This window comes from Sinohyriopsis cumingii, chromosome 5, assembly GCF_028554795.1.
Source record: "Sinohyriopsis cumingii isolate HCF-2022 chromosome 5, ASM2855479v2, whole genome shotgun sequence".
Taxonomy (NCBI): Eukaryota; Metazoa; Mollusca; class Bivalvia; order Unionida; family Unionidae; genus Sinohyriopsis; species Sinohyriopsis cumingii.
Window position 1 is genome coordinate 66,595,653 of NC_142965.1, and position 24,211 is coordinate 66,619,863.

General features: G+C 38.2%; 1 long non-coding RNA gene across 1 annotated transcript; it reads left to right on the top strand.

Annotated features, from left to right (window-relative positions):
• The first annotated feature begins 309 nt into the window (after nt 1–309).
• Nucleotides 310–22,844, top strand: LOC149799351 (uncharacterized). Its single transcript, XR_016420896.1, has 5 exons — nt 310–1,334; nt 1,838–1,959; nt 12,687–12,801; nt 22,175–22,281; nt 22,734–22,844. It is a non-coding gene; the product is annotated as an uncharacterized LOC149799351 (long non-coding RNA).
• Nucleotides 22,845–24,211: the final 1,367 nt, after the last annotated feature.

A 24,211-nucleotide genomic window follows, 5' to 3' on the forward strand; every position in this document is an offset into this window, starting at 1 on the left:
GGAAGGGGAGTACATATGTCCCCGGGCGCCAAGGTACAGGGGCGCCAAAATGAGGCTTACAACGTTACATTATAATAAGTAAACAAGGGTAATATTCAAAAATGTGATTAAACGGGGAGGGGGCTGGGGCGCCAATTTTATAGTTCGTCCCCGGGCGCAAAATATCATAGCTACGCCTCTGGGTATAATAGAGACCCCCCCCCCCCCCCGAGTTTGCCACAGAGCGCTCGTGTAATATACGGTTTAATACAAATTACATGATTGTGGGCAGGAATATACAAAATTTGGTCGATATACATGATCGTTGGTATCTATTCAAACGAGGGCCATGAAATACATTAGCAAATTCCTACAGTATTTTAAGGCAGGCGATTACGAATTATTTAAACCACGTTTTTCATCTGTCACAGATTTTATAATCATTTTGAAGTGGCTGCTTTATCTCGAGAAAAACGAGCGGTAAGTGTTATACAAAACAAAATCTTAATAGCAATTTGATCACTTTTGCGTCATTTGACAGTAAGAATAGTAATAAATAGAGGATAATTTCTTTTCCTACGTTAGGCCTAATACCTGGTATGTTTTATAGTGTGGTACACACACAAAAAACAACCCCAAAACAACACTAACAACATTTTAAAAAACCCACAAAAACGAGTGCCGTGCCGAAGCCACGGGCTAAAATGCTTTATTATCATTTTTTTTTATTTATAGCATCAATCACAAATTGAAATATATACAGTATTAGCGTTGGAAAAGAAAGTTTTCTTTTTGTTATATTTTTTTTCTCACCCTAGCGAAACACTTTCTGCAAATGACCTTAATAAAGAAAAATAATAAATTAACCTAAACCACTTTGAATGTCGACCGTATCTTTTATTTACACGGCATCATGCGCGGAAGAAAATACCAACTGAACCGGGATTTCAGACAGCAGATGAATTGAAGTTGATTCATTGAACATCATTAGCAATTGTACAATCAAACAGATGCAACAATGAAAAGTGGAACTATGAAAAATCGAGAATGTTAGATTTGCGAAGGATTTATTCCGAATCATTGTCTGCTAATAGAGAATTCATGTCAGTTGCTGTGTCGGCGATGCCCACACAGCGCGCCGTCCAAATGTGAAGTTGCGTTTTGCTGACAGACATAACACTGTGCCATAATTTATCTGATGGCATGTAAAGAAGCTGCTTAAATTATAGTATTTAAAAGTTTCTTCATTTTGTAAGAGCTCAAGAAATTAATTCTGGTTTGAAAGACAAGATGACGGTAAAACTCAGAAGACGTAGCTGTACAGTACCGTTGGTGTTGGAGACGTCATAATAAAGGTAACTGCGTTAACTTCGCTTTTTGTTTGGTAATTTGTTGGATATTATCTTTTGCTGATCTTCTTTGAGCTTGGAGTAAATTTTACATTCTGAACATTTTTATTTGCACTTATCTGCTTAATATGTATTGCTGGGATATCATATAGAATATGAAGTCAGTATAATGGTACTATATTACATATTTGAATGATAAAAGACTGGTAAATGATATAATGATAAACTACAAAATAAATAATTTGCCCAATATCCCAAATATGTTAATTAAAACAAACATTGAATGTAAATTCAGATATAATGAGCAGTTGTAAGAAGTAAGAAATAACATTTTATCCATTGAACCTGTTATGTGTTATCATCATCAGTTTTAAAATAAACACATGGAGACAAGTTTGCTTAAATTCTAAAATTAACACACACACACACACACACACATATGGTATTTTAATCTAATACAGAAATGGTGACATTGATATATGCAGACCAATAGTTTTTTTCTTCTACAGATATAAATTAAAAAGCCTAATTCTGACAGTTTCACCTACAACATTCATGATGGGAAAGGGCCACTAATTAAGAGCTGACATATGTGGAAGAAAAATACCATCCATGTTGAAAAGGGCTAGAGGTAATGTGAGAAAACATAATTTATCAATCTTATTTAACATTATTGTTGATATTTTATCTCAACTGGTCAAAAGGCTAAGTGGGTTTATGTAATGGTCCAGAGTGTGTTATTTATTTCACATCCCCTTCTGTCTTTCAACAGTAAGAAATTAGCTACTTTGGAGTCCATAGTTCTGATCAATTTGTTTATATAAAACTTGGTTTTGGGCTTAAATCAACATCTTGGATAAATCTAATAATGAGCAAAATCCAAGTATATACATGTGATCATGTATAAGATTAGTTGAGTTTTTTAACCAGCCTAAAAGCCATACTTCCACAATATAGGCTAAAATCATTAAGTTGTCCTTGAAGTTTGATGAGTGTTAACCATTAATAATAATAAGGTGATCTTTCATCTGAGTATGTTACCACCGCATGCAATATTTATACATGTAGAGCAGTTTTTACTAAACGTAGAATACATGCTTATATAAATGAGATCTAGATTGAAGAAGTGAAGATGCATACAAATACATGAGGTTATAACCACTACTGCTGATTCAAGTTTGATCATGCTTGGCCATTGGGCTTATAGAGTCAAGTTTCACAATGATGCTTATTATGAGTGTGATAAAGGTATGGTAGTGAAGTGACCTTGCATCTGATTGGCAGAGTTTCTTATGATTTGCACAACAGTGTTTATGATCCAATTTAGATCTGACTTGTTTAATTATTTGCTTGTATGTCTGAGGCTATAAGCAAAATCTATGCATATAATGTGGTGGTTCTACATCTCACTAGCCATTCTTGCTACTGCTCTTAAAACTATTTCTCATTAATTTCATCAGACTTGGTGAATAGATTTATCTCATCAAGATATAGCAAAAGAGCAATTTTGTAAAAAAAATATTCATTCATATTAAACTCAAATTCTGCATCTGATTGGTTGACCTTGCAAATACTATAAGGGCTCTATTTCTGACAAAAAGATTATTTTGATCTAATGTAGCAGAAATGCTTATATGATCAAAACATTGAACATATTTGATGACAAATAAGAAATAGTTTTTCATGCAAATTTGATAAACATTGATAAATCGGTTCATATCATTAAAAGCTTGGAAGAGTTTGATTACATGTGAGACCATCACATATTAATCATTCTTTATTTAGAGAATTATTTTTGTCAGGATTTAGTAAAATATGTAAAATCAATATGGACTGGTTTTGTTATGTACAGCAACACTAGTTGTTTACTGAGTACTGAGGGAATTGGAGTAAGGCAAGGGTACATTGCAGTAGGTAACCTGGTTGACTTGATAACAGGATTTTAACACAAACATTTTTATCAGGAGTCTAGCATACTAACCATTGATTCACTGCAGATCCTGCCCCCATTAGTTACCTTTTAATACATAAAGCATTTGGGTTTTTTATGTCACAAATCCCATAGGGATTAAAATTAACATCATAGGTCTCACTGGATAGTTTCATATTTTGACATCCCTCTAATTTTTAAGGTAGAAGGCATGAACCTAATTATCACAAGCCTAGCATTTATAAATTTACACATAAGCTAAATCTATAATGTGGTTCAGATTTACTTTGAGTTAGGCATGGAAATAGGTTGGCTTGTTGGTGACTGCCTGTCACAGTTAGATGAGCATTGGAGATCATATGCGTAACTTAGTCTGCAAATGAGCTGCCGACTTTTATTTGTGTCTGCTACAGAGGTAAATATAAAAAAATCTTGATGGTAGAGGGGTGATGAAAAGTATGCTAATTTGTTATAGTACTAGTGAACTTTATTCATGCATAAGGCACATACTGATTCTTTTAGTTGCCTTGTCACAGAAAAATATTGAAAATAGCTATTTCTAGTAAAAAATGAATGTAAAATGTACCTGCATCCTTTGACCCTACCAGAACCAAACTAAAAGCTCAAATTTGTGCAGCTGCTTTTGCTCATCACAAACATAATTGGGAGTATAACTGCTAACCCTACCCTCTAGCACACATTTCATTCATTCATTGGATTAAAGTCACGTGCACCTTTCGGTATGTGTGACTGTTTAGTTTGTACACGCTTGTGTACTTTTTGAATTTAGCGATTAACTTATACAATGCCCCCAAGCAAGCAAGCCGAAGCCCAGGTGCCCCAAAAGGTCCCGCCCAGGCTCTCATCGCTGCAACCTTCTCCATCGTTGTACTCTGTTGGTGGTCTGTTTCTGCATCCTGCATCTCCTTCCTCTCTCATTTCAGGCAGTAACCGAAGCACACCAGCAGCAGTATTATGAAATTTTCGTTGCAATCAATGCCCAGTTCCCTATATTTATTGGGCTATTCCTGTACTATCTTGCCAAACATGTGATTGTCACATACGCTTCAGATATTCCTGAGTTGTGAATTTTCCTATCTTTTGTAAGGTCTATTAAATTTTGTGTACTTTGCGTACTTGAATTTTCCGAAAATTTTTTCACATCTAGTAGGCTTTTAGTAGCCCTTTATTTTGTTTTGGAGATCTCAATTTGGTTAAGTATTTCGTACGTGTGGCTTTAAACCAATCAGTGTGTTTCAGGGCCAGTAAGTTGTTGGTCAAAAGAGGGCTTTCGTGGGTCAGAATGAAAGCCCTATGTGGTAAAATTTGTTTGTAAAAAAAGAAAAAAAAAAAGAAAAGAAAAGAAAAAAAAAAGGTGGGTAGGGAGTGTGTATGCTATATTTGTGTGATGGCTATAGACATTTTTGTTCGTTTTTCTGCTTTTCCCACATATCCCGACAACACACATTCACGCTCACTTTCTCATTCACACTTATAAGTAGATGTGGGGGGTGGTGGCCTTATTTCTTTTGTTTGATTTCGGGAAGGCAATTCTTTTCATACTGGGGGGTGGGGGTGGTTTGTTTATTTGAGGCATACTCTTTTCATTGTTTCTGCCTTCATTCCCCAAGGTCTGCAAGTGTCCTGTTCTTTCTTCTTTTACTGCCTTAGGACGTTTAACTTCATCCTGTGCCTTTTCCTGCTCTTCTTTATTTCAGCTCTTTCTGCCTTATCCCGTGTCCGTTTCTATTTTGGCCTTCTTGTCCTTTTGATACTGCCATGTTCGCCGTGAGATGTTTTCTTCGAGGGAGGTGGTTTGATTGCCTTTGTTTCCCTTCGCTTTGACCACTTGGCTATTTACCTGTTACTTTTGTTTAGCTTAGCTATTTGTGATTTATTTTAATGTATATTTTTTTTATTTTTATTTTTTTATATTTTTTTTTATTTTTTTTTGATCCTACGGGACCTAGCATGCCGTTATAATTCCGAAACAGTGATTTTGTAATATTTTGTCCTTATCTGGTTTTTATTGTTCGGGTTATGATCGGCTGTGCCAGTCTGTGAACCCACGATACCGAGCCGGCCGTCACAATTCCCAAACAGTGATTTGTAATATTTTGACTGGTCTTTGATTTACTTTTTAATATTTTTTTTTTGTTTTTTGTTTTTTTTTTTTTTTCCTTTTTTTTTTTTTTTTTTTTTTTTTTTTGAACCTACGGGGCCTAGCATGCCATTATAATTCCAAAACAGTGATTTTGTAATATTCGTCCTTATCTGGTTTTTATTGTTCGGGTTATGAGCGGCGGTGTCAGTCTGTGAACCCACTAGCCCGAGCCGGCCGTCACAATTCCCAAACAGTGATTTGTAATATTTTGATTGGTTTTTTTCTTTTTTGGTTCGATCTTTTAGGTTTATTGGTTTTAATTTCTTTACATGGTCTCTCTTTATACCCAACCCTTCATTCGGTTTAGATTTGTCCCCTTTTGCCTATTTTGTTAATGAATGTCATGATGTTATTATAGGTCATTCCTATGTTATTGTTTTTTGCCACAAGTAACTCCGGGTATGTCCACCGTTCTCCTATTTGTTCCTGTTGAGATTTTAGTTCGGCCCTTTCCTGGTTGTATTTGGGGCATATATTTATTAAGTGTGCGATTGTTTCTGGAGTTGGGCAGTAGGGGCAGTTTTCGGTTGGTCCCCTTTTTATGTGTTTCCCTGCGCATCCTGCCAATAGTGTTTTACCTGTTCTTATTCTATTTATTATTGTTATATCGTATGGATTTTTGAAGGTCGGACTTTCGACTTTTCTACTTACTTTTTTCATCATCGTGTGTATTAGACTGTTTGCATCCGATTTTTCCCATAGCTCTTGCCACATGTCATTGATCTTGCCCCATGTTATTGATTTCAGTGACGCTGTATGCTATATTTTGGGCTTTTGGTTCGTTTGTGGCGTTTTTTGCTTCTGCATCTGCTTTGTCATTGCCTGGGATTATGGATGTGAGAGGGTATCCATACGAATTCAACGTGTTTGTTGTTTTTTTCAATCTCTTTAAGTAGCGATCTTGCATGATTAATCATATTAGGTCTGCTCTTGGATTGGTCTGTTGCTAACGATTGTAGTACACTGTAAGAGTCGCTTAGAATGACTGCCTTAGTTGTGGGGTATGTTTTGACGTATGTTAATGCCATTAGTATTGCCATGAATTCTACCGTGTATATAGCGCATTGGTCTGGGAGTCTTTTTCCAACGGCGACATCTAATTTTGGGATCACTATCCCTGCTGCAGTTTTATTTGGATTTTTGGTTTTTGATCCATCTGCGAAGATTTGCGTGTATGTCTCGTATTTGTTGTCAATGTACGTTAGTATTGATGCTCTTAGTCCTATCGGGTCATTTTGTTTTTGTCCTAGTTTACGTAAGCTAAGATCTATTTGTGGTGTGGGACAGGTCCACGGGGGGTCTGGGTAGTACCTTATTTTTTCTGGGTTGATATTTGCGATTTGAAATTTCCTTTTTAATTCTATAATTATTTTCCCACTAGGTATTTTTTTATTTTTTCCTTTTGTATCGAATGGTTTGTCGCATGCTAAGAGGGCTTGTAGCGTGAGGTGGTTGGGTTGGTGTATTGATATTCGAGTCGAGTATCGCAGCATCAATTCCTTCCGCCTTAGGTCTAGCGGGGGTTCTCCTACTATTATTAAGATATCTTGTGTGGGGGTACCATTTAGGACGCCGGTGCATACCCTTAGCGCTTTTGATTGGACTGTGTCTAGTTTCTTTAGTAACGTGGCGTTCGCCGCTCCATATACCTGGCAACCGTAGTCCAATTTTGCTCTTATAAGTGCTCTATATAGGGTAACGAGTGTTTTTTGATCAACCCCCCAATTCACCCCTCTGAGGTTTCTGTGGAGGTTGATGTCTCGTTTGCACTTCGTTACGAGTTCTTGGATATGAGCTGCCCACGTGAGTTCGTGGTCGAATACCATACCTAGGAGTGTCGCTTGTTTTTCGAATTTGATGGGTACCCCCTTTAGGGTTAAGTTTGGAGTGGGTGGGGGGTGGCCACCTCCCGGATTGAAAACTATGCCTACTGTTTTTAGAGGTGACAATTTAAATCCCCATTTATCTGTCCAATTTCCTATATCGTTTAGTCCTTTTTGTAAGTGCTTGGTCGTTTCTCTGCTGGCTGGGTTGCCAGTTTTCCATACGGCGCTGTCATCGGCGAATTGGGATAAGTCAAGGTGGTTGGGTTTTACCGCTGTTTCCAGGTCGTTTATCATTATATTAAATAAAGTTGGGCTGATTACGCTTCATTGTGGCGTGCCATTTTCCAGTTTGTATCGTTCGGAGTAGTCTTGTCCTAGTCTGACTTGTATCTTTCTATCGGTTAGGAAGTTAGCAATAAATTTGTATATATTGCCAGTTATTCCGTATGGTTTAAGTTTACTTATCAGTCCCTTAGTCCACATTAGATCATATGCTTTTTCCATGTCTAAGAAGATGGCTGTAACATATCTGGATTTTTAAAATTTTTCTCTAGATGCTAATTTGACAGCGGTTTCTAGTCTCATGAGTTGGTCTATTGTGCTTCGGTAGTTGCGAAACCCGCTCTGTGTATTAGCTAGTAGTCCTTTGCTTTCTAAATGGTATTTCAGCCTGTTGTTTACCATAGTTTCCATTATGTTACATATATTGTCTGTTAGTGATATGGGCCTGTATGATTTTATATCGCTTGAGGGTTTTCCAGGCTTAAGAATCGGGACCACTACTGCCTTTTTCCATCTTATAGGTATGGTACCGGTTTCCCATATTTTATTAATGAGGTTAAGTGCAATTGTGACAAGTTTTTTGGGTAGGTTCTTGTACATTTCATACCCCAAAGTATCCTCCCCGGGGGATGTGGTCTTTTTGCCGGCGAGGGCCTTTCTCCATTCGGCTTCTGTAAACGGAAGGTTTAGTGGGCCGTCATTATTTCCTGCTTCCTTTATGTTGTCAGAGTTGCTTTCCTCAAATTGCCTTTTATGATTTTTAAACTTATCCTCTAAGTTGGTATTGCTACACATGTTGGCGAAATAGTTTGCGAATAATTCTGCCTTATGTTTGTTGTTTTGTCCAGGTATGTTGGGGGTTATTGATTTAGTTTTGCCTCTCATTTTTTTAATTCTTTGCCACACCTCCTTCGATTTTGTGTTAATATCTAGTTTTGAGCAGAATTCTCTCCATGAGTTTTGTTTAGCTATCATAATAGTTTGTTTGGCAGTTTTTTCCTTTTCCTTGTAGTAGTTAAAGTCCCTATTATTTTTAGTTCTTTTGAATTTGTTTAGAGCTCTTTTTTTCTCTTTAATTGCTATTTTACATTCATTATTCCACCAGGGCACCGTGGGTTTGGGTGCTACTCCTTTAGTTTTAGGAATTGTTTCTTGGGCCATTGTGTTAATGGTTTCTATTAATTTGTCATTAAAGGTGTCAATGTCCCGGTGATATATGGTTTCTGGGTCGATTGAGTCACCTATCTGTTTGAACCTAATCCAGTTGGCCTGTTCGTATTTCCATCTTGGTGTGAAGGACGCTTTATTTTGAGGTATTCTAATTTGTATTTCTATATTTATAAGGTAATGGTCACTTCCCATAGGGTCGCTTTCATCAACTTGCCAATCAGAAATGCCTGTTAATCTTGGTGTGCATAGAGATAGGTCTATTGCTGATGTGTGGCCTGTTCTGTCATCTATCCGGGTGTGCATTCCGTTGTTTAGAAAAACTAAGTTGCATTTTTGTGCCCATTTTTCTACAATTTTTCCTTTAATGTCCGTCTTTTGACTCCCCCATAGTTCATTGTGCGCATTGAAGTCCCCGCATATTACCACCCATTCTCCACAGTCTTTAATCATTTTGATTGTTTCGTCTGCACTTAAATTGCGCTGCTCATTTGTTTCATAGAGGTTAACGATTAGTACCTGCTTAGTTTGAGCGGTTATTTTGACTATCTGTATTTCGAAGTCATTGGGCGGTCTACTATCTGTTAATTTATGCATTTCTGATGTAATTCCATCTCTAACAAAGGTTGCTAACCCCCCTCCTCTTGCTGTGGGGGATCGATGCTTTAGGTATTTGGTGTTGTAGCCTATGATGTTTGGGATACGTGAGGTATCATTTAGGTGGGTTTCTTGTATGCATATAACATCTGGTTTTCTTTCCTGTTCAAGTATTTTGTTATTTAGTTGGTCAGCGTGGGCCCTAAGGCCGCGTGCATTCCATTGCCATATTTTGATTTCTGCTCTGGAATCCATCTCTAGTGCAAAAAGTCTTAATAGTTTGTTTAATTTACTGTTGTTTTCGTTTTATGCGTGTTTCCTACCAGTGAGGGTGCTACCTATTTATTTTGTTTTTGGTATCCTGATTTTTGTTTTGGCCTGCTTATAGTTTACCCCATGGGAGATCATATATTCGACTATTAGGGCTTCTCTAAGAGCCCTGGGGCATTCTGCGTGGTTTGGTTTGTGGTTACCACTACAGTTAGCGCAGTGCTGATTGGTGGCGCTACATGTTTTCCGGTCTGGGTGGTGAAGACCACATTGATTGCACCGGAATAGGTTTCCGCAACTCTTAGAGTAATGCCCCCAATTTTTGCAGTTGCCACAGAACCGTGGTTTGTTTTTGAAAGCAAAAATTTTTTTAGCCTCGAGTTTTTCGGCTATTTTGATAGTTTCTGGGGTGGCGCCCTTAAAAAAGAGTACCACTGCAGTGCTATCCTTTCCCCTTCTTGTTTTTAGGCGGATTGCTTTCTCTACTTCCTGTCCTTTACTCCTTATGTAGTCTACTATTTCATTGGTTTTATTTTGAGTTGATACATATATGACTCCTTTGTTGTGTGTTTTTGGGGGGTTTGGGTCTATGTGTTGTTTTGTTCTGTTGTGTCTAGTGACCTGAACATTTATTTGGTCTATTCTTTCAATTTCCATATATTTGGCAATCTGTTGTTCAGTGGTGCATTTGATTATCAGCAAGTCGTCTCTAGTGCTTTTAAGCGTGAATTCTCCTTGGTGATGTTTGTTCAATTGCCATGCTATGGTTTTAAAGGCTAACTTCGTTATTTTGGAATTTACTCCCTTGACGAAGAGAGTCAGTTCAGCGGGGTGTTTCTTGTTTTGGATATTTTGCAGACTGGTCTTTTTTCCCCTGGTGTTTGTCTCTTTAGCTGACTTTGTTTCGTTGTCCATAACCGGCTTGCTGGGTCTTGTATTCTGACAGTTAGTGTGTTCCTTATTCTTTCTAACTGGTATTTGGGATTTGGTTTTCCTATTATTCTTACCTTTTGTTGAGTCGTGTGTGACTGCTTTATTTGTGGTAGGGTGAGGGCGTTCTGTTTCATCTAGTAGGTTCTCAGTTTGAGTCCCCTGGCTGCTAGTGTTTTTAACCAGCGTGGTCTGGGTTGTTTTTGTGCTTGTTGAGTATTGTTCCTCAGTTTGGGTACTCATGTCGGATGTAGTTTTGCGGTTACTCGGTAGATTGTCCACATTCTCGTTTACGCTTGGTGACAGGTAGAGTCTACTCATCGAGTCAGTTGGGGTCGAGTTGAAAATTGGCGTTAAGAACTGTATCTGTCGTTTTTCTCTTAGGGGGGATGAGACTGCTTCGGAGTAAGTTTGCCTTAGTTTATCTGCCTTTAGGTTGACCAGGCAGCTGAGATAACTATTTGATGATGTGACATTAATTTTGTTGTTATCCATCTTGAGTTTCTTTATTTGATGTAAGGTATATATGACGGGATATTTCTTTAGTTTTAATCCTGGGTTTGTTTTGATTTCTTGCAATTTATTTGAGTTTAATTCTAGCTTAAAGCTATCTGTCTTAACTATACTTTATTCTATTTAGTACTATGAAAAAGCAACAGCTGTAAGGGGATATGCAAATAGCTTTTATTCTGATTTGTGTAATTAATTATTATATTACTATTATCCAATTTAAACTTATTGAAAATTATTTTCTAGCCAAATGGTCAAAGTAAAAGGTTTTACTTACCCCGATCCAATTTTCTTTTTAAGATCTTTAGAGTTTTTAAATACAGCCTTCTAATTATACAAGTTTCATTACATTGGTCAATAATTAGTCACATGTGATGACACTTGTAACTAATCAAACCACAGCAACTGAGAGCAGACTAAGCACTGATATTTATATGGTACAGTGGCAATATACAGTCTGTCTGCCGCAACACATGAAACAAACTGGACAAATCTGAAAGCCTTGAATTTGACTTTATTTATCTGTATGGTAGAACAGAACCTGAGTTGAAAAGCTTTTAAAGAAAGACCTTGATATCAAACCTAATAATAACTGCAGGAGTTATATTATGGATAATTAACCATTCTCTCAGTTTCAAACTGGGCATTCCATCCCATGGGGTTCTAAATGTAAACCAAGTGTAACTGATATCCTAATGAACTGTAAAGACCATAGCAGCACAACAGCAGGGGACCAGGTATGTCCAGATCCAGAAATCACAGACCAGTTTCAAACTGATGATGAACCACATAAAAATTACACATCTGCTAGAACTTATGTTATGAAGATAACTTAAATTGCATTATTATTAATCCTCCTCCTCACATTCATCATAATTGAGATGCATCATATATGTTTTATTGTAAAATAGTTTATGCAACATAATTCAGTGAAGACCTTTGCTGCCAATTTACCAGTGAACCATTTGTTTCAGTGAACATATTTTATGTTGTAACAAGGAGCATCATTTAAACATTATGATACACTTATCATACCTGTATATGAAATCTTAATACTAACACTTATACTTGCAATACTACTACTAATAAAAACACCTGCATTGATAATTTGATTATGTTCAATTGGACTTGTATCTAAATGATCACCAGCTGTATGAAAAGACATATTTTAATATATAGATATTGGATGGAATACTAGTTACCACAATTGAATAGTCATATGATAAATGATATATTATTTTAAACAATTTATATTTGCAGTGAAACATACTTTTACATTATTTTCACTTAAATTTCATTTATAGAGCAGTATACTCTGCATTCATTAAATTACTGAAATGGTTATAATACAACAACAAATACTGCAACTTCCAGAATCACAAAAATCAAAAGATATAAACAAAAACTTCCCTACATGTATCAACAGTTGTCACTTAATAGACAGAACTCTGAAGATTTAGAATAGGATGTTAACAAATTAGGTATTCAAGTTAAAAAGAAAAAAATACCAAGTAAGCTTACTACCAAAAAATCAAACAATAACAGTGAATTTTAGTACATTCCCAGGAAACAGAATATATGATTTTTCTTAACTTGATCTGATACATCTTAAATCTATAGAAAATGATTCATATTGTATGACTAAAATATTATGTAAACAAAAATTCCATCACTTTTTTCAGATGCAACATGCATACCCCAACCCATCCTTCTTGATCATAAAGTATACCAGCATTCCACTATAAGATGGGGAGCTGTAGTGGCTCAGTGGTTAGCTTTCTGGACCTGTGAAATAAGGTAGGTTCAAATTCTACCATCAGACCAACCTGGGTTAGCTACCATGGTGTGTCCTTGGGCAAGGCACTATACTTAAAGTGCCTTGGCACTAAATAACTTACTTGTGTTGGTTTACCATAAAAGGCCAAACCAAACACAAAAAAACAACAACTTTAAAATATGAGTTTTGTCAATACTAAGTAATTGAAAATCATACTGAAGAAATGTTTTTGTTAATACAGATTAATGGATCTAAAAAATCTCTTTCTTCTGCAGGAGTTTAAAATGTTAAATTAAAAAGGTCATGGTACACATTGCTTTGTTCGTACACATCAGGCTCCGTAACCCATATCCAACTAAAAATTTTAGTAGAGTCTGAATAAAACATATTTTAATCTGGATGATAATATTCTTTCTCCATTCATATATTACACCACCAAGATTGATCCAAATAAGATTACATTTTACTATAACACTGAGGATGAGTATGCCTCTTAACAACTTACAAATGTGGAGAGAATGGAGTTAAACTGAACTTTGATTTCTTTTCAACCATAGCACAAGATGATCATTTATTATGAAAAAACCTGAATAAAGTTGGAGTTCATAACCATGACAGTCTTGATACAATATAAATTCAATATATTATTGTTGTCTTGAGGTATAGTTCTGTATATTACAATCTCACACAAGATCAGGGTATATTTTAGTACCATACAGTTAATTCGGGATTGTATTAATACCTATTCTGGTGAATGAACATTAAATAAGATTTACTATTTTGGAACCAGTTGCAATAAAGTTTACTAAACAAGAGAAAATATGACTTTACTATAATATCTAAAATGTAAAATCTGCAAACAGAATACTTGCTTGACTTTACACTTCAACTATATCATAATATTTATTTGAAATGAATTTATACAAATGGCATTAAATTTGGTTTCAGGCTGGTAATGACAATGGTAGTAGTGAATAGGGACGGTCTAGGGACTAGGGAACTTCCATGTTAAAAAGGGTATATCCACTCTGGGGACTATGTAATTTAACATGGGAGAAAGAAAAAAAAGTATCCATTCTAGGGACAAGGGGAATTTAACATGGGAGAAAGAAAAAAAACTATTCACTCTAGGGACAAGGGAAATTGAACATGGGGAATAAATCGTGGGACTGTCTTGGGACTAGGGGAAATGGAACAGGGTCGGGACCCTATTTTAATAAGGTCCCGACCTGATGGGTCTATGAAAATGGAACAGGCGAAAATTGAAACAGGGAGGGGTCTCTATTTTTTTATTATTTTTTTAAACAAAAAAATAAAAAAAGGGGTAGGCAATTGAAAGTCAAGATCTTTTCGAGAGATAGGAATGGCCCTGAAAAGGGCCTTTGGTTTTATGTTAATATACCCTTAACATAAAGGGCATCTGTGACATCTTCTTCTTGACCTTAGGCTGTGCCTGACTGCAGGACCATAGATTAAGACTCTTTTGAGGCATCCTTGATGCTCCACATAAGATTCTTCGCATCCACAGGCTGGTGTCTGTCCTGTGGATAACTGTCCAGTTGGATCGGACATACATTGATATGTCCGTCCGGAACATCATCGAAGACACAAGCGTTGAAGATTGTACATCGGTCCACATGTTGGGGTGCTGAGTAACAGGTGAAGGGATGCAGTGAACTGTACTTATTTATAGGGGGAGGAAGGATTGAAACGGATTGAGTTTGTTGACCAATCCAAACACGCGTTACAAAATTCAGTCAGCCCACGTCCAATCCGAAGAGAGCAGTCTGTGACGTCACATAGTCTATATAGATTCGCTAGCGCCTGTGCGTAGTCAATCTAAGCGACAGTTTTTCAACATGACGGAAACTCAGAAAACGATCAGTTTGGGTGCACTGATGGTGGAGACTACCCAAGGGAACCCAGACTTACTTTCAGAAGAGGTGAATTGGGATTTTGTGGATTTTTTTACCTTGCAAGAATTTGTTCCTGAACCTTCGTCACCTTCTCCTTCATTACCGCACATGGAAAATTTTAGACAGAGACAGAAAGAAGAATTGGAGAAATTTATACAACAGCAAAAGGAAGCGGAACAAGCTTTTCTCCTACAGCAACAGCAGCAAGAAGAAGAGGTAAGAAAAAAACAAGAAGAAGAAGACGCAGCAGCAAAGAAACAAGGGTGTCAAAATCAAACGGTCACGGTACTGTTAGACATTTTAGTTAAGAAGTCTGAAACAGATGTATCAGACTTCTTTATTACAGCCGAAGAGAATACGACCTTCCCAAGCTAAACACTCCAACCCTGTGACTACGCCTACTGCACCATCCTTAGTGATTTCAACGAAATCATCATCAACAGTACGCAGTCCAGAAGTAGGCCTTGGCCATGGCAAAGGCTTAAGACAGTTAAAGTTGATTGTTTAAACTCACCCCTTACACCAAAAAAGGCCCTTTTCAGGGCCATCCACATCTCTCGAAAAGAGATAGGCTTTCAATTGCCAATAACTAAAAAAAAACATTTTACCCAATAGTACCTGTCTGTGTACGAGTGTGCGTGAGTGTAGGTTCTTATTTTAAAATCAAAACCCAAAGACACTTACCTTTTATAATTAATTATTCTTTTATAAATATTTACAATTCACAATTCACAACAGAGCACTTTAAAAAGTTCATAGACTTATTCTGTCTCATTGTTCACTCTGTTTTTTTAATTTCTTCACCGTCATAGTCTTTTCCTCCTCTTCCTCCTCACTTTCTTCCCTTCTTTTCTTCTCCTGTTTCTTTTTCTTCACCTGTCTGTTTTCTTCCTCTTCTTCTTCCTCTTCCTCTGAAGAATCCCTCTCTTCTTCTGACTCCTCTTGTTTCTTTTTTGGGCAGTCTGGTGACCAATGTCCTTTTTCTTGACAATAATAACAGGTATCTTGACTTTTGTCTCTTCTAACCCCTTTTTTTTCTTTTTTGACGGTCTGGACACTCTGAAGACCAATGCCCTTTCTTCTGACAGATATAGCAAGTATCTTGACTTTTATCTTGAAAGGAAGGAGAGTAGTCCCTCGGCTGGTCTGAAGAGAATTTTCTAATGACCCCTCGCAAAGCTCTGATGAAACGTTCAATCTTGGTAGTCTCTTCCATTGTTGTGCTCAGTTTGAGAGTGAAATGAATAGTGAAAGGACAAGACACATACCCTTTATATACGCTGGTCTGCTATGACTATAAATTAATCCATGGTGTTTAAACTTTAGTCATTTGACTTTTTGCTATCGAGATGAAATGATCCAATTCATTTGAGAAGAAAGAAGAAGAAAGTAAGAGGCAGAAACGTGATCTATCGCCTCGTACTAGGGCTGAAGTCTTGGCACAAATTCATGCCAGTGATTTTGAAGAGGACATGAGTGAACCAGAATCCAAACCCTCTAAACAAAGTTTACCACCCTTAGTCAACCCTGAAAAGTACTATGACATTCGAGAGACGGAAAAGCGTCCCTCTAGAAAATTTAGAACTACGGCTTACAAATACACAGTGAAGTTTAAAGATTTCAAGTCTGAAGTACTGTTAGAGAAAGCAAAAGGGTTCATCACCGACATGTGGGATTCTTTGCTCACCACACTCAAGCGACAATGTCAACCCAAAGAAGATGATCGCTTGAGACTTTCCATACAACATGACGGCTTGAAATCCCGTTTGGATCGAGTTTAGCAGCCCTGCAGAATTGACCACTTCCAAAGTCATGGACAAGATTCAACACGTGCAACAATCTAATGACCAGTTTGACATCACCGATGGAAAAGCCACACTGGACATGACCCACGTCTCTCCTCCTCAAGGGACCGGACAATGCAGAAAGACCTTATTGGTCAACAACCTTCGCATTACCAAAACAAGTCTTGTCCAAATTAACAATTTTCAAGACCACATGTGTTTAGCCCAAGCCATCGTGGTGGGATGAACCTATGCCGACAAGAACGACACGGTAGAATGGAAAAGAGCCTGGGAGAACATTCGAAAATCGAACCGAGCCAAACAACGAAATGAAGCAGAACTTCTGTTACAACAAGCATGCCTGTCCAAAGACACATCCTGTGGCATTCCTGAGATGCAAAAATTGCAAGATGCCCTAGCTCCACGATACACCTTGAAAGTGCACCCTCAAGAAGTGCGCGGGTCTCTGTTGTTTCGAGGGAAAGACTTTAAGGATGGAAAATACATTCACCTCTATCATCACGATGACCATTTCGATACCATTACCACTATCACTGGATTCCTGGGATACAAATATTACTGTGAGAAATGTGACTTATGATGGTTATAATAATCGAGAGCAACACAAACATTGTGGATCGAAATGCTCAGGATGTTTGGCCTCTCAACCCTGTCTGAGCGAAGGGCAAGAACCAGTGCATTGTCCTGCTTGTCTGCGCACATTTGTCAGCCCTGCCTGTTACCAACAACATCTGAAGATGCAAGGTTCACAGAAGAAATGTGCTTGTCAACTCCTGAGATTGTGCCCAATGTGTGGACAAGGTCTATGTATCAACAGTACCAAGGCACACGTATGTTCAGGAAAGAAAAAATGTCACATTTGTCACTGCATTGTGGACTTGGAACACCAATGCTACATACAAAAATACCAATCCCAACCAGAGAAAGAGGATGGTCACAAGAAGAAGAAAGGCAATTTCATCTTTTTCGATTTCGAATGCATGCAAGAGATCAGTATTCACATTCCTAATTTCTGCGTGGCTCATCGAGCGTGCGAGAAGTGATTCAAGAACCTATCTTGAGTTATTGCCCTCACTGCAGTAAGATTCCTGGAGGGCGTGAAAAAATCTTTCAAGGACCGAACACACTAGCCGATTTCACACAATGGGTCTTAGACCCCATCGACAAGACGTGGAGCCAAGAGGACATCGAACATTATTATGGAGATTGTCATTGTCATGCCACGGTGATGGCTCACAATTTCTCCGGATATGATGGACAGTTTCTTTTGAGATGTTATACAGAACGTGGCATCGAGCGTCCTAAAATCACTTTGAACAGAGCCAAAATCATTTTCATGCAAGTGGGACAAGTGCAGTTTAAAGATTCGATGAGCTACTTAGCCATGCCTTTGAGTCAAATGCCTAAAATGTTTGGAATGACAGAAATGGCTAAAGGGTACTTTCCACACTTTTTCAATACAGAAGCCAATCAACACGCCGTTCTACCCCATTTGCCTCAGGCTCACTATTACGACCCTGACAACATGCGTACCGAACGAGAAACTTTCTACGCTTGGTACCAGGCTCACGCCTCCGACCCTTTCGACTTTCAGGAAGAAATGCTAAAGTATCGTCGTTCCGACATGGACATTTTACGGCGATGCTGTGGAAAATTTCGAGAACTGTTCATGGAACACGGAGGGGTTGATCATTTAAAAGAGGCTTGCACCATTGCCAAAGCGTGTTCCTTAGTCTACCGACAATGATTCATGCTTGAAAACACTGTGGCTGTCATCAGTCCTCAAACGACCAACTATGTCAAACGTCAATACTCGGTCAAAGCCCCATGCTGGTTGCATTACTTGTGCGACAAGGAAGACAAATGGATTCAGCATGCCCGCAACGGACAGGGCGAAAGATCATCGGAATGCATTCGGTCAATGGCTGGGACTTAGAAAACCCCAAGATCATGTACGAGTTTAACGGTTGCTTATTTCACGGATGTCCCGTCTGTTACCCTGACCGCGGCACTAAAAATCAGTTCTTACAACGAACCATGGAAGACTTGTACCAGGCCATTTGTCAGCCACGCCTAAAGTTAGAACAGGAAGGATACCAAATGGTGGAAATGTGGGAACACAAATACAATCACCGTTTGAACACCGATCCCGAGTTTAAACGCCTCATGGAAAGTTACCAGTTCATGGACCCGCTGAACCCGAGGGATAGTTTGTACGGAGGAAGGACCAATGCCACCTGTTTGCTGTACCAAGCTGACGAAGAGAAAGGAGAAGAAATCATATACTTGGACGTGTGTTCACTGTATCCCTACGTGTGCAAATATTGTTGCTTTCCTGCAGGGCACCCACAATTGTTCACCGAACACATCGACCTAAAAAACATTCGACAATACGAAGGCTTGATCAAGTGCAAAGTTTTGCCTCCCACGAACCTATACCATCCCGTCTTACCTCGCCATTGCCAAGGCAAACTTATGTTTCCTTTGTGCCGTACTTGTGCTGAAACGTGCAACCAAGATCAACCTTGTCATCACACCCAGGAAGAACGGGCCTTGACGGGGACATGGGTCAGCGTAGAATTGTGCAAAGCTCTGAACATGGGATACCAACTGTTAGAAGTGTACGAAATTTGCCACTTTCCCAAGACACAATAATTCCACAAGGGTGACCCCACGCAGAAAGGCATTTTCGCAGACTACGTGGATGCCTTTTTGAAACTGAGCAAGAAGCCAGTGGCTATCTGTCCTGGTGTCACACTCCCGAAGACCAAAAGACATTCAGAGAGAAATTCTGGGCACAAGAAGGCATTACTTCAGATCACATTGAGAAAAACGAAGGCAGGCGATCGTTTGCCAAAGTGATGTTAAATTGCTTGTGGGGTAAAATGGCACAATGACCGTGTTTACCCAAGACGGAGTATTTGACCGAACCTTCCCGCTACTTTCAGATGATTCACGACAAAGCCAAATTCATGAAACACGTGGACGTCGTTCGTGAGGATTTGATCTTGGTGAATTACGAAGAAGATCTGAACTTTGTAGAAGATGACCCCTTTGGAAATGTCATCATTGCAGCTTACATGACAGCTCATGCTCGCTTAAAATTGTACGAAGCTTTAGAACTGTTAGGGGAACGTGTCTTGTACTTTGACATGGACAGTTGCATTTATATCGATCACCCGAGTCAACAGCACCCTGACATCGAAGGAGACCGTTTAGGAGCCTGGACAGACAAGCACCCCGATGACAAGATTCTAAGTTTCGTTAGTGGTGGTCCCAAAAATTACGGCTACGAATACTGGGCCAAACAAGGAGAAGTGCACACGAAGTGTAAAGTGAAAGGACTTACTCTGAATTATCGTACCAGTTGAGTGGTCAACTTTGGCATATTGAAAGAAGCCTTGCAGTCTAGAGATAGTGACCACCTATCAACCCAACAAGATTGTACGTTTACCCACACACCACATCGTCAGTCGACCCTTGGAAAAAGTCTATCAAATCGTGTAGCAGAAGCGAGTGCGGCTTCCCACCCACTTTACTTTGCCGTATGGACATGTCGGTATAAAACATTGGTTGTAAGAGGATAGCCACCCACCAGAAGGATGACTTCGCCGCAGCAAGAAATCGAGTGAGAAATCCAGTGAGAACTCCAAGTTCAAACCCTACCATTTTCCAGTCTTCTTACCTGACTATTGTGATTGTGCCCGTCGATTGGACATGTTTCAAAAATGGCCTACGGATAGGGAAGGATTACCTTCTTCGTATGTTTTAGCTAGAACAGGATTTGTCTACTTCGGACCCGAGTCAGGATTGGGATACGAAGTACAGTGTTTCGCTTGCGGACTGAAGTTACGAATGGATCTATGTATCTACAAAGATTCAGCTATTCTGGAACATACTCGATGGTCTCCGCACTGCCCTTACCTTTCAATGGCCTTTCCACCCATTAAACTACGGTACAATTATGACGGTACCTTAGAGACGGTACCTTCCAAAACTAGACGTAAACACATTGCATCCTATTTCATTGTTGTTTCTTTTCCACATAATAGCTTATTTTTTATAAAATGTTAAACTTTACTAATCTTTTTTCAAGATCACTTTAGTTTGCAAAAATACATCTTGTCATTTATTGGCATTCTACATTGAATTTTGTAAACTAGCTATAAACCTGACCTAATTACTCAACGTAACTGCTGACAGAAACAGTCTACAGTAAATGTATTTCATTTCTATAGCTCGATGGATAAACATTACATCTTTTAAAGCTGTGCACAGAATAGGCCGACATATCACGAGTCAGGAAAACATGGGGGTGGTATCCCCTGTGTCCAAAATTAATATCATTTTGAATAGAATATTCTAGTGACAATTGCCTCTTTTCAAATGGTAAGCATTGCTTTTTTTTATTTTCATCAATCTGTCAAATTCGGTATGCATTTTGCTTTAATATTTGAGATGGAAACCTTAGGTGCATAGAAATGTCAGACAGCATTGTACATCATGGATGGTGTCCAACATACTTTTATGATCATAAAACAAAATCCCATTTTTTAGTTATGGCCACTGATTTAAAAAATATTCATCCAAGCTAAATATAATAATAATAATAATGAGGACTTTGTATAGCGCCTAATCTTTAGAAGCTCTAAGCGCTTTGCAACATTAGACAACATAAAAACATACACAATGATATAATTACAAAAACAAACACCATGAAATTAGAAAACATAAAAAACATGCTGAGAATATTTAAGGTAGTTAACATTATTAAGTCATTAAGTTTGTTTTTGTAGTCAGAATAAGTAGTTTTGAGAGCACTCTTGAATGGGATCACTGCGTCTTTGTGTCTAAGTTCAGTGGGCAATTCATTCCATGTTGCTGGGCCCTGGTATGCAAAAGAATGCTGTCCATGTGACTTTGTTTTCATAGTGAGAATAATGAGTATATGATTGTTGGAAGAGGAGTGTAAGTATCTTGCTTGTGTGTACACATAGGTGAGGTCGGATAGGTATGTTGGACTAGAGTCTGTCAGTGAAACGTAGCACAGAGAACTAATGTTGTGTTTGATTCTGGATCGAATGGATAGCCAGTGTTGGGTACAGAGCAGCGGGGAGGTGTGCTCTGATTGTGGTACTCTAAGTATGATCCAAGCAGCTATGTTTTGAACTTTTTGAAGTCTCTGCAGTAGATATTAAGATGAACCAGACAGAATTGAGTTACCATAGTCCAGTCTTGAAAGCAGTAATGAACACACAAGTGTTTTAGTGGCATCAACTGAAAGATATCTGAGAATGGAGCTGATGCGTCTCAGCTCAAGATACGCAGCCTTGCATATGTTCATGACATGTTGGTGCAATGTGAGAGTACTGTCCAGAGTAACACCTAGGTTTTGTACTGATTGTGTGAATTTAATGTTGGTGTTGCTGATATTTATTGTGTGAGGTAAAGGATGTGAATGAGAAAGTCTTTGATAAGTAAGTATGGCTTGATTTAAATTGTGTTTTTCATGTGACTTGCCAGAGATTTTTAAATGAATTGATAAAGTAACTTGAGACACATTTCAAAGTACATGTTTTAAAAATATTCCATTGATTATTGCTGGCATTTAGAAAAATGCAATGCATCCTTTGTTGTGAAACTTATTTTAAAACATTGTATTACTCATGCAGAAGCCTGCTTGAAAACTAATGGCAAAGCAAAGGCAAATGGAATGGAAGAGACCATATCAGAGACCCTCAAATATGCACCCAACCAACGCAGAATGATAAAAAACAAGGTAATCCAAATGACTCTTATTTCATCAATATTGGATTCAGTTTCGTCTTTTAAAGCATAGTATTTGCAAAGCGGATGCATTTCTAAACTGATAACAAAATCAGCTTATCCTATTGCCCAGGACTATCAGAGCTAGAGTCCAGCTAACTACAATATGCATATATCTTGTCTGATCGGACAAGTGCCTCCATTTGGAATTTTTATTCACATGAAATATTTGGATGAAATAAATTCATCTTTGTGCAAATTGATTGCACCATCCACTTGCCAGAAATGACAAGTAAGTGCAAAGTTATCTTGTATCATGGCTTAATGATAGTAAGGGAAGCACAAGTGCAGTGAAGAAAATTTCATACATTTTTATAATGCTGATTAACATGACTTCTGCATATGTAACTAGTGCTGAGATGATATGACTTTATTTAAGCATTACAATTTTGTTTTAATTTGCAGGTGCCTGAGCAGAAGAAGTAATAGATAAACTTTACAGTGGAGTTGGAGACTGATTCTGATTCATAATCTTAATTAAATCTAGAAAATAAACATTAAAGTCATATTAAAATATCTGTTGTATTGTTTCCTTCTTTCATTTTTCTCTTAAAAACAAATGTCTGAACCTTTAGTCTGTAAATTCAGTGGATTCCTTATCAGCCCATCTACTTTTACTTTACACCATGCTACTTTAAAAAAAAAATGAATTATCCCCATTGGGGTAGGTCCCCCCAACCCCCCACCCTACTTTGTCAACTTACCTGCCACATTTAAATCTAATGGAAGGCCCTGCTGTAAAGCCTGTTAGTAAAACTACCCAACAAGAGGATTTCATACATTTGCAACTCCTAGATGGATGGTAATGTTTTCATTTTTGTAATGTAGATTTGGACATTCTTGCCACCAGTATGGAATATGTGTTTCAGAAACACAAGCAGCTTTCATCAGATTTGCATATAGGTTTTATATGTTGTGAGTATGTTGTAGGAAGTTTTTTTAAATAACATCATATGAGATGATGCCAGTGGAAATGGCAGAAAAGTGTCTGTATTGTTCACCAACTACACCTTGTTCTTACAAAATGTGGCTGTTACACATTCCCATGATGATGTCACTGACAGCCATCAGTGAGGAATGCCCCAACAAGCATAATACAAATTGCTTCCATTGTAATTGTTACAATTCCATTCTGACCACTCCGGTGTCCTAGTGGTTAGAGCGTCCGCCTCAGAAGCGGGAGGTCATGGGTTCAAACCCCAGCCAAGTCATACCAAAGACTTACAAAAATGGTATTAACAGCTACCTCGCTAGACGCTCAGCATTAAGAGGTTAGTGTTAGGACTGATCGGCCTGGTGTCAGGATAATGTGACTGGGTGCAACATCATACTACATGTTTGCAGCATGATGCCCCAAGTGCTATACATCACTATAAACTGCCACACTGCAGACATCGTAGCAATATGACTGAAAAATTATTCAAGCTACGTTAAAAATCCAATCACACACACACAATTCCATTCTACGATCCAGAACCAACACTAATTCCGTACTACAGTTCTTGCATTTCAATCCAATTTTGCTTTTGAAATGTAGTGCCACTCAATTCATAATGAACCCATTCATTTCAAACACTCGCAAATACTTATTATTCCTGTCTACAACTGAAAAATATCTATATAAAAAAATGTGTAACTGTGTTTTATGCAAGGGCATGGAGATGCACAAAAACTTGCACCTGAAGCTTGAATAAAACCCCGACTGTGGATAAGACTTTACCCATCGATTACCCCAGCTTGGGGATAAATTCCGACCGTGGCGATTTATTATATATCCTATGACTGCTCCAGCTTGAGGGCAAAATCCAAGCACATCCCTAAAAAGATAACAAGTATAGCGGCTCTTTACCTTCTGTAAATGCCACTTGAGCTTCCTGATGCTG